The sequence below is a fragment of the Colletes gigas genome, unplaced genomic scaffold, assembly GCF_013123115.1.
Source record: "Colletes gigas isolate AHSC1104 unplaced genomic scaffold, ASM1312311v1 Colletes_gigas_Sc00015, whole genome shotgun sequence".
In the NCBI taxonomy this organism is placed as follows: domain Eukaryota; kingdom Metazoa; phylum Arthropoda; class Insecta; order Hymenoptera; family Colletidae; genus Colletes; species Colletes gigas.
In genome coordinates, this window is record NW_025106644.1 from 3812852 (window position 1) to 3825778 (window position 12927).

Consider the following 12927-nt stretch of genomic DNA (forward strand, 5'->3'; position numbering starts at 1 on the left):
CGGCGGACCTTTTCGCTATTCAAATATCCCGCGTTTGCAGTTCGAGTTCTACTTTCGAGATGGCGTCGTTCTACTTGAGATAAATGTATATTTTATCAGTGGTAGTTGAGGGATGTTTTTACTCGTTCTAGATTGATAAATTGTTCCTATTTTTCACTGGTTTTAATTGTAATTGATGGCACTGTTAGGTTCTTGTCTTTTTTTGCTGTTTAAATCTCCCGCGTTTGTAGTTCGAGTTCTACTTTCGAGATGGCGTCGTTCTGTTTGAGATAAATGTATATTTTATCAGTGATAGTTGAGGGATGCTTTGACTCGTTCTAGATTGATGAATTTTTTCTATTTTTCACTAGTCTTAATTGCAAATAATAGTAGTTTTAGGTCTTTGCCTTGCTTTGCTATTCAAATTTCCCGCCTTTGAAGTTCGAATCATCCTTTCGAGATGGCGTCGTTGTGTTTTAAATAAATGTACAGTTGACTGGTCTTAATTGCAACTGATAATATTATTATTATTTGTTGATGTTCAAATCTCCCGCCTGTGAGGCTCGACTGCTTTCAAGATGGCGTCGTTCTGTTTGAGATAAATGTATATTTTATCAGTGTTGTTTGAGGAATGTGTTGACTCGTTCTAGATGGATGAATTGTTACCATTTTTCACTGGTTTTAATTGTAAATAATAGTAGATTTAGGTTCTTGCCTTGTTTTGCTATTCAAATCTCCCGCCTTTGCAGTTGGAGTTCTACTTTCAAGATGGCGTGGTGGTTCCATTTGAAATAAATATTATTTACTGTTCTTAAGTGGATCTGACAATATCATTAGGTCGTAGTCATTCTCACAATTCAAATCTCCCGCCTTTGTAGTTCCAGCACTACTCCCAAGATGGCGTACTGATTTCACTAAAAATACACAATTTATCAAATATCATTTGAAGAATAACTTTGAATAATAACTTTAAAGAATAACTATGATTCTATTCTTTCAATTTATCATTTAATTTACCCTTTCGTCTTCAATTTCATTCAATATCCGCCAACTGGTCCATATTTAAATCCCAACTTCCAATAATCATTTTCTTCTTGCAAATAAAAATAACAAACACCCGTTAAATTCTTTTCTAAACGATCAATCCTTGAGATTTGTTTGTTAATTTACTCGTTTCACCCCCCGTGGCGGTGAAGTCAATTAAAAAATCCGTACTGTCGAGTCCCTGTTCGCATAATTCTCGCGTGCAAAGTGGAAAACGGGTGCAATTACCCAGCACGAGCCGCGAAGCTCCTTCGGCGGTTGGCAAACTGTCGCACGGTTCCTAATACACCCCCGTTTACGGGGTGAAATTTCGATCGTTTGGCGCACCTGGGGAGCAAAGTCGTCGCGCGTGCCGCGACGCTAACGAACTTCGAAAAACAACCGGAATTTTTCCACCCCCTTTTCAAGGGGAAATGTAAAGTCTCGCTGTAGGGGTTGCATGGGGGTGTGGACTAGACGTTAAATATTTATTGGTAATTAGCGGCGAATCGGCGCGTATCGATCACCGATATCGGTCAATCGCGGTTATCTACGTATTCTCGATATTTGCACCCCCAACAATGAAACGCATTTTTACCCCCCCGGAATTCATTTTTTTTTTTGTGTTAATTTCCAGTGGAAAAATATCGTAATTTATTTCGATTAACTGTCGGTTATTTCACTGTCAGATATATTTAATTTTATTGGAATACTCGAGATATTCTAGAGTAGAGTTTTCATTTTACAAAATTGTTAAGTAAATCTGAAATTCAATTTTATTCGATGCAAGTTAAATTTTATGGACTTGGAACTTTGACTATAAAATTGTTAATTAAATCTGAAGTTTAATTCGATGGGAATTAAATTTTCAAAAGTGGAGCTTTGATTTTGTAAAACCGAGAAAGTGAATCTAAAGTTTGAGTACTTTAGTTTTATTTGATAGAAATGAAATTTTCTTGGCTGGAGCTTTGATTTTATAAAATTGCAAATTAAATCTAAAATTTGTGTAATTAATTTTAATTCGATAGAAATTAAAATTTTTTATACTACAATTTTGATTTTATAATATTGTTAAATAAATATAATATTTAATTTTGTTCAAAATAAATGAAATTTTTTGTATTAGAGCTTTGATTTTACAAAACTGCAAACTAAATCTAAAAATTGTATAATTTAAATATATATTCCATAGAAATTAAATTTTTTGGATTTAACAATTTTTGATTGAATAAAATCGTAAACCAAATCCAAATTAAATTCGTATGATTAAATCTTATCTGATAGAAATTAAATTTTCTGAACCAGAATTTTGATTTCACAAAATCGTAAAAAAAATTTAAGATTTTTAATCATTTTGAACAGTTAATAATAAAGGTATGTTGTTGCAAATAATTGATAAGCTTCTGTGTTTTGTCGAGTGATCGTATCGAGGGGTTAATTTTTGATCTTTGCCCGCCAGTTTACATCTCGTTACGTAATATTTGTTTATCGAAGTTCCGGACCAGGATAAAATTCTCCGTTACGTGTCCCGGGATTACGGGACGGCTCTGGTGCGCAATTAACGACCTGACCGTTTGATCGATAACCGGCGTCCCGGTGCGTTCGTTCCGCAGTGCCAATAATTATTAACTATGCCGCGTCTCGGTCACGCGAGCGCTTGTGCAACGATGTAATCCGACAAACGAACCTTCTCGACACCCATAACATAATTCTCCCTGCTAGATTAGGGTCCTTTTCACCGATTTTGAACTCCCCTCGTCGCCTGAGACTCCCAATTCAAGCTTTCGACTACTCAGAAATTTAAATTTCGCGCCAAAATGACTACAGAACTTACTGGACAATTTTCGATTTGTTTTTGTGAATTAATCGAGTCTCGACACCCATAACATAATTCTCTACGCTTAATTAGGGTCCTTTTCACCGATTTCGACCTCCCATCGTCGCCTGAGACTCCTAATTCAAGCTTTCGAGTACTCAGAAATTTGAATTTCGCGCCAAAATGACTGCAATATTTACTGGACAATTTTCGATCTGTTTTCGTGAATTAATCGAGTCTCGACTCCCATAACATAATTCTCCCCGCTCGATTAGGGTCCTTTTCACCGATCTCGACCTCCCACCGTCGCCTGAGACTCCTAATTCAAGCTTTCGAGTACTCAGAAATTTGAATTTCGCGCCAAAATGACTGCAATATTTACTGGACAATTTTCGATCTGTTTTTGTGAATTAATCGAGACCCCATTTGCAAATTTCTGCATATTCCGATGCAATATATTATGTATACGATTCCCCTTCACAGGAATTTACACGATTCCATCATTTATCAATCCGAAATTCGTCGATTTTAATTTTGGAATGAAATTACGGATTTTAAATTTCGAAATAAAATTAGGAAAAATTGATAGAGTAAAAATAATAATTCTCTGAGTGGTAGACGAGTTAAAAAATCAATTTTATACGATTCTATCATTTATTAATCAAAATTCCTCTGTTTTAATTTTGAAATAAAATTTTAACTTTGAAATAAAATTAGGAAAAGTTCAGAGAATAAAAACAATGATTCTCTGAGCTGTAATCGAATAAAAAAATCGCCAAATAGGGCCCCTTCATAGCAATTAACAAGATTCCATCATTTAACATTCCAAAATTCGTCGATTTTGATTTTCAAATAAAATTAGGAAATTTTAACTTTGAAATAAAATTAGTAAAAATTCAGAGAATAAGAACAATGCTTTTCTGACTGATAAACTAATTAAAAAATCGCCAAATAGGGCCCCTTCACAGCAATTTACAAGATTCCATAATTTATCAATCAAAATTCCTCGATTTTAATTTAAAAATAAAATTTTAAATCTGAAATAAAATTAGAAAAAATTCAGAGAATAAAATGAACGCTTCTCTGACTAATAAACGTTAAAAATGCAAGTATCAACAATTAGGAACAATCATAAACAAATTTCGAAATTCGCCAGAAAACTGAAATCGCGAAACGTGGCGGTGAAAACAACGCATTCTCGTTTCTTCGTTTCGACCAGCAATTATAAATAGTGTTTTAATTAAACGCGGACTGGGAAATTTCGCGAACGGGCGAGCTAATTGTAAGTACCAAAGGAGGAAAGTCGCGACCGGACGATAAACGAGAAACAATGATGGCGCGTTTACTGTCGTTCCGCGAGAACCGATTAACCTGTACCGTCGCTCGACGAAGATACAAATCGACGCGCGGCGCCGCTAATTACGGATAAATATTGCTCGCGGCGCGTGGAATAATAAGCCGTGAAATCCGCCGGACGGTTTTGCCGTGGGACGCGGCTGTTTAATAACCGAGAATCTCCGCGATTCAATATCCAATGCACGGTTCGTTTCACCGCCGTGCACAAAGGGTTCGTTAATTATACTAATTAACTTTTATTGAAACGGGCTCTAGCGACTCCTGGAGACCGGGGAAGCAAAAATCGCGTCACTGGTTCTGGAAACGGTCTCAAAAATGCAGAAAGATTTTTAGTGCTCGAAGAATCGACGAAGATTTCATTTTTTGGGACTTATCGTGGAAGTAATGGGACCTCTGGGCTTCAGTCCCAACGAGGGAGACCTAGAGAGCTCTATTTGTCGATTATTTTGATTAGATTTCTTAATTTTCTATTTTTCTAATGCCCATTTATCTTTTTTTAATAATCTGTATGGGCCTTGTGAGATTGGGTCCCAATGAGGGACACATAGAGACCTCTATATGTCGATTTTTTAAATTAGATTATTTAATTTTCTATTTTTCTAATGCCTACTTACTTTTTTCTAATAAGCTATATGGGACCTCAGAGTTTGGGCCTCATTGAGAGACACCCAGAGAGCTCTATATGTCGATTTCTTTAATTTTCCATTTTTCTAGTGGCCATTTATTACTTTCTAACAAACTGTATGGGACCTTTGAGCTTGAGTCCCAATGAGGGACACCTAGAGACCTCTATTTGTCGAATTTTTTCATTAGATTTCTTAATTTTCCATTTTTCTAATACCCATTTATCTTTTTCTAACAAACTGTATGAGGGCCTCTGAGCTTGAGGCCCAATAAGAGACACCTAGAGAGCTCTGTGTCGATTTTTTAAATTTTCTATTTTTCTAATGCCCATTTATCTTTTTCTAATGAGCTGTATGGGACCTCTGAGCTTGAGTCCCATTGTGAGACACCTAGAGAGCTCTATTTGTCGATTTTGTAAATTTTTCATTTTTCTAAGGCCCATTTATTTCTTTCCATCAAACTATATGGGGACCTCTGAGCTTGAGTCCCAATAAGGAACACCCAGAGTGCTCTATTTGCTGATTTTTTTGATTTTCCATTTTTCTAAGGCCCATTAATTTTTTTCTGACAAACTATATGGGGACCTCTGAACTTAAGTCCCAATAAGGGACCCCTAAACAGCTCTATTTGTCGATTTTTTTGATTTTCCATTTTTCTAAGGCCCATTTATCTTTTTCTAACAAACTATATGGCGAGTGGAATTTCTATTCAACGTTATTTCAAGGTCGATTCATTAATTGCTCGTTATCAGCGTGAATTCCGGGCGTCGATCGCGAGCGTCGAAAACCGCGGCGGTTTTAATCCGCTTCCGGTGCGGATCGGTAAAAGTCACGAACCGGAAGCCGGCGGGGAAAAACGTAATTGGTATGATAGCTGGGTTCGGTGGACCGTTTTGGGGGGGGGGTAGGGGGGGCGTGGTTAATTCGTGCGACACGCGATAGTGCGATCAATCACGACGATAATGGGAACAACGCGAGGGGAAATCGGTCGCGAAACGTCGAGTGTTTCGAGTCTGTCGGGGTTGTACGCAAAAGTGGCCCGGTAATTGCGTCGAAATCCAGCGAATTTTACGCGTCGATTGCGCGTGGCCGTCGCGCGTTTAATTAATTAAGACGCGCTCGAGAGTATCCGCCATCGAGATTCCTTTTCTATCCATTACCGTGCGCTCGAAAAATTGTTTAAGCTTCTCCTCTGACGCGTCGACGACGCGTAAATTAATTTATTCGACGGCACTTTGTACTGTTTATTATTGCATTAGCTTTTAATAACGTTGGTGCTCATTTTTACTTTGTTATAACAGTGTTTTTGGTCCACACGGGACTCAGGGATATTGTTTAAATATTAATAAATATTTTATGAGTTATTTTTTATATTGAAGTTGAGATAGTCACTTTGTAAACACTTTGCAATGTTTAATTATTTTTTAGGAATACTATTAGTCGACTCCTGGAGTTGTAGACTAGTGGGTACCAAAATGGCCGACTCAATTCTGTATACAGTTAAGTTTATAATCATAAAATAGATCAAATTGAGGAGAAAATGTCATGTACTAATTGGTACCAAGATGGCTGATATATACAGTCACTTTTATTTATCGTAAAATACATAAAATGAACGAGAAAATGTCATGTATCAGTTGGTACCAAAATGGCTGACATAATTCTGTATACAGAGTTGCATTTATAATCGTAAAATATATTAATTGAATATGAGTACTGTATACAGATACATTTAAAATCGTAAAATGTATAAAATTAACGTGAATATTTAATTTACTAATTGGTACCAAAATGGCTGACACAATTCTATATACAGTAACAGTTATAATTCAAAATTATATTAAATGAACGTGAGTCTTTATACAGTTATATTTATAATCATAAAATATATCAAATGAACGTGAAAATTTTATGTACTAATTGGTACCAAAATGGCTGACATATACAATCACATTTATTTATTGAAAAATATACAAAATGAAGGAGAACATTTCATGTACTAGTTGGTACCAATAAGCCAAGATATACAATCACATTTATTTATTGTAAAATGTATAAAATGAAGGAGAAAATTTCATGTACTAATTGGTACCAAAATGGCTGACGTAATTCTGTATACAGAGTCACATTTACCATCGTAAAACATATTAATTAAACTTGAGTCTGTATACACTTCAATTTTAGACTGTAAAATATTCAAAATGAATTTAAAAATTTGATCTAGCAATGGGTACCAAAATGGCCGCCACAATTCCATATACAAAGTCACATTTAACATTGTAAAATATATAAAATGAACTTGAGTCTGTATACACATCCATTTAATGCCACAAAATATACAAAATAAAAATAAAAATGAGATCTACTAATGAACACCAAAATGGCCGCCACAATTCCATATACAGAGTCACATTTAACATCGCAAAATACATAAAATGGACGCGTACATTTAATGCTCGCCTACAGAAATTCCATTGCAATGGAAATATTAAGTTTGACAATTTTCTACGACATTGATTAATCAAGGGGACATTATTCTCGTAATTTTCTTTTTACCCCCCGGTCGACCTCCAGGTACAATTCGAGCAGTAAAGAGGAGCCACACTGTTGGATTGAAAGCTCCTATTATATTGTTCGCGATTTCTTAGAATTTCCATTCGGTAAATGAGAAGGCATTTTCAATTACCCCGGTTACGACCTTCTTCGATTCTTCCGCCAGTGCCTTCCGTCTACTTTTCTACTGAATATACGATATCTATATTCCCTGTAAGAGGATCCGGTCTCCCTCGCTAATTTCTTATAAATGGTTTCCACTCGGCCGGTTCATGGCAATTAAGATGTCCTTTGTCTTACGGGGGAACCCACTCAGGGCCCTCCGGGAAGACGGGAACGTCCAACATACCTGTACAAGGTGGCCCAAAAATAACCAGAACAATAACGAACCGTCCATAAATATTCATTTTTCGTAGCTCGATTTCGTTTCGCGAAACTCGTGGAAATTTCGTTGAAAAAATAGGGGAAAAACCGGAGAAAATATGGCAGATGAAGCTTGGTGAAATGGGATTTTAATTGCACAGTCTCTGGGCTACTCGAGTCGAAGAAACGTGGAAAATGGCGTTCCACGAGATTAAAGAAGCAGGGGATGATTGGAAAGCATTTTTGGGGATTTTTCGAGTCGTTTCGAGGGACTTGACGTGCACAGTTTTCTCGATCTACCCTGTAGAACCGTGAAAGATTCAAGTACAACAGATTATACTCGCGGGTATAACGGCGGAACATACTTCAAAGTGCGTGTCTTGTATAATTCACTCCGCTTGGGCTCGAATTACGCTCGCCGAGGCACTCTTGGAGAACAATGAGCCAGACCACCCCCACGGACAAGCCGTATTACTCGATTCTACCGAAACACTTAATGGATCCCAATTTGCAAGTAGGCTCGAGCACCAGAAATCGATCGAATATCCTCGAAAATAACGTAAACATTACTCTAATGACAATAGAAAAATGCTACGCACCATGAAAAGTACGAAAATCGAATTTTTTTTAAATATTCTTGGAAAAGGAGACAAATTTCTTTTTTTTTAAATTGCCCCTCCTTCACATGTAAAATAAAACTATTTTTTAACATGTAGGTGTGTTCTAGAGACCAAAATAAGACGAAAATCAAGGATACTAATTTGTTGATTGACGCTTCGTTAAAAAGTTATAGAAACTTCTCTGGTCACACGGTATATTTTCAGTAATGAATTTTTTTCTCGAAAATGCGTAGGATTTCGAGGGTATATCTATTGACCAAAAATAATTGTAATTGACCCCTGCAATCGAAAATAATTTTTTTAGAACGTTTTGAAAATTTTTAATTTTGACGAAAACTTTGCTTACCTTTCTGAATTTTTCTCTCGAAAATGCTTGGAATTTTGGGGATATGTGTATCGACCAAAAATGATTGTAATTAACCCCTGCACCCAAAAATAATTTTTTCAGAACGATTTGAGATTTCGAATCGTCGGTCATCGGTGACCGGCAGTCACAGATTTAATTCCCCGGGCGCCATGAACGACTAAATTGAATTTTTCCTTGCTCGACCCTCCAACGAGGGGTTCCTCCAGGATCCCGTGATCGTCGCGGGGGCGAATTACAGAGGAACGCTGGAGTTTCCCGTCGCTGAATAACAATCGCGACCGTTTCCGCCGGTAAGATTCTGCTTCGTTTAATTTGCCGGCGAAAGCGTTTCGAATTTAACCAATTTCCGCGGTCCGGGGACGCCCGGGACGATCGAACGGCCGCGCTCGGGGACCGACGAGACCGCATAAATTTTCCATTCCGGCGGAATTAAAATTTACAGAGCGCCCCCGTGGCCCCGGCTTTTCCCCGGCTCGCGTTTCCCAGACGGATCATCTCGAAACTTGCGAACGAAGTTTCGAGATTTCGCCTCCACGCGAGCGCCGTGAGAGCTCGCGCAAAGTTGCTCTTTTAACCCCTTTCCGCGATACCGATCCATAAAATATGGTTTCGAGCTGCGTGCGTTCCATTATTCCGTGTGTAGAACCGCCCGGGACGGGGGAAATTCAATCGCAGTTTTTATCGTTCCTTGTTAGAGGGGGATTGATCAATATTTACGTGGAAACGGTTGGGCTAATTTTATTCGCCAAATGGTACCACCATTTTGTAAATTAATCAAGAATAAATATGGTTTTGGAATGTAAAAATTATATTTTTTTAATCGTGGATAAAGTTTGGATGTTATAGACTGGGTGTGAAGTGTTGAATACATCATATTTTCGACTGTCAAAAATTATCAAATTATTATAGGTATACTAAAACACTCTCACGAAGTCTTATTTAACGTTTTTATAGGCACAAGAAACATTGCATGGCTTCTAGAGTCACCAGCTATCAGTTTATAAAATTTTAAGTAGTCGAGTCGTTGCATGGTCCGACATGTCCGACTTATATCATCACTTACTACTTGAAAAATTTATTTTATTCACGAAAATCGTAGAAACTATTATAATAGAAGTTTTAACATAGCAATGAACATATTAACTCTTTACCAAATCCAGTAGCGATGGAAAATAAAATTTTTCAGTAAATAAAAATTGTTTGCCTGCAATAACAAAATGCAAACCATATTCTCAACACTTTCAGAGTGTTATTTACCATTTCTATACACATAAAAAAAATTACATAGCCTCTAGGGTCATCCTCTACCAGTCCATAAAATTTTAAGTAGTCGAGTCGTTGCAAGGTCCGACATGTCCGACTTATATCATCACTTACTACTTGAAAAATTTATTTTACTGAGAAATACCAGATGGAAAATGAGAAGTTTCGTTAAATAATAATTGTTTGTCCATAACGACGGAATATGGGGGCTCGTAAACGTGCCAAAAATTGGCCCGATGTGAGGGAAGGGGTAGAAGAAGGATGCAGGCTAGGGAATGTCATAGCTCTCTCTTGCGTAATGCAGGGATGATGGGAATTCGCAAAAAGTCGAGGGAAATCGGCGAAGAATCCAGAAGAGTTGGGGAGGGTGGGGGGCGACCAGACGGAAAAGTTCCTTTCTCGCGAAAACTTTATTCTCCATGAATACATCTGGTTGTTTGGCCCCGGCGGTGAAGCACGCGAGAACCGTTCTCCATTAAAATTCAAGGAAAACCCTTCTCGCACGGCTGGGCGTCTCTAATTCATAGCGTCGCGGGTCCAGAAACGAACCTAAAGCCTGCCTGGACGACTCTCTTTGAACCTGACCCCGGCTCTCCTCGGGCGATACGGGCTGAGTACAATTGTATCCAGTCTTGTTAGCAGCGGACCGGAATCGCTGCTCTTTTGGGCGTTAATTACGCTCCACGCTAGACTAGACACCGTTTGGACAACATATCGTAACGTTAGGATAGTCAACAGGCGTAAGAAACGGTCAACAGTGGAAGAAAAATTGATTTTCAAGTAGTAAGTGGTGATATTTGGGTCGGACATGTCGGACCTTGCAACGACTCGACTACTTAAAATTTTGTGGACTGCTAGAGGATGATCCTAGGGGCTATGTAATTTTTTTTATGTGTATAGAAGTGGTAAATAAAACTCTGGAAGTGTTGGGAATATTGTTTGCATTCTGTTATTGTAGGCAAACAATTTTTATTTAATGGAAATTTTTATTTTCCATGGTTACTGGGTTTGGTAGAGTGTTAATATGTTGATTGGTATGTTAGAACTTCTATTATAATAGTTTCTAGGATTTTCGTGAATAAAATAAATTTTTCAAGTAGTAAGTGGTGATATTGGGTCGGACATGTCGGACCATGCAACGACTCGACTACTTAAAATTTTATGGACTGGTAGGGGATGACCCTAGAGGCTAGGCAATTGTTTTTATATGTATAGAAATGGTAAATATAACTGTAGAAGTGTTTAGAGTATTGTTTGCATTCTGTTATTGTAGGCAAACAATTTTTATTTAATGGAAATTTTTATTTTCGATGGCTACTGGGTTTGGTAAAGGGTTAGAACTACTATGACAATAATTTCTATGATTCCTGCAAATAAAATAAATTTCACAATTAGTAAGTGATCATCTAGAGTCAGACATGTCAGACTTTTCAACGACCTGACTACTTAAAATTTTATAGACCACTAAAAGATGAATCTAGACCCCATGCAATGTTTTTCAAACTTACCAAAATGGTAAATAAGACTGTGAAAGTGCTGTTTATCAAACGTCTCCAGAAATCTCCAATAAAAAAGGGGGTTTTATCAGGGATCGCGCTCTCGATAAACGTTCGCCATTTGCAGGATCAACGGGTAGCCGCGATCCGGAGTCTACCCGTGCCAGGAAAACAGCAGGAATCAAATTATCTATTCCATTATCGCGAATCAGGCACGTACAGCTCAAGCCACAGCCCGTGAGTGACGAACGTATTCACCAGAGGGCGGGGAGGGGGGAGGTGGTAGCGAAATTGATTCGGTCGGGTTTGAACTTCAGGTTCGTAACGGCAAACTAATCGTAAGATAATCCACCGGGCGCGCGGAAACCACCGCTATAAACACGGATCGAGTTGCTTTGTATACATACGCGTGTACACGAGCATGAACCGTCGGTTAACTTGGCTGCTGTTCCGACGTCGAGCTGTTCCGGTATAAATTAAACACTCCAGAATCTCCGCGGACGGCAACTTATTTCATTGGAAACACGAGATTCCAAGAATCATAGCTTACTACTCACCTGTATTAATTATTTAAATCTGTTTATTTCACTAAAGGTATTAACGATTATATTCATTGTGGGTCATCATTGACCCTCTTTCAACTGAATTCATTTTTATGGTTCTAATAAAATTTATTTAAAATCAACAAATACCTAAAATAAAATATACCAAATTCTGTGATGAGAAAAATTTATTATTAAATTCTGAGTCACCCTTAACCCTTTTTGAGCTGAATTTATTTTTCATGGCCATAGTAAAATTTGTCTAAAATAAACCAAATTCTTTGATTAGAGAAATTAATTATTAAATTCTGATTCACCCTTAACCCTTTTTGAGCTGAATTTATTTTTCATGGCTATAACAAAATTGATCTAACATGAAATCAACAAGTATCAATGTAAGAATTCAGCAATTTGAAAAAAAAAAATTAATGTTAGTCTTTTAGTCTTTTGCCCTGAATTTATTTTTATTTTTATAATAATATTTATTTAGAATCAACAAATACCTAAAATAACCCTCTAAAATCTACAAATATCAATGTAAGGATTCATTAATTAAAAAAAAAAATTAGTGTCAGTCTTTTAGTGGTATAAAATTCATAAAAAATATTTATAATATGTTACGTAATTGTTGTGAATAATATTTATAATATGTTACTTAAATTAATTTTCACAAAAAGTTTGCTACAAGTTGAAGTAATCGACGTCCATTTTGTTTTGCACTGAATAACTGTTTTATCGACTCAGTTCCAGCTGGAGGGGATTAAACCAAATTGCGTTAATTTAAAAAACACGGTTCCAATTACAGAACTCGAATGCAAAGTTTTTAGAACAGGAAACTCAACGCCTCGCGTGCACTCCGTATGCGCCAGGCATCTAGTCGTTAGCGCCGCCATCGCGTTTTCTTATAATCGTGCCTTATGCAGCGA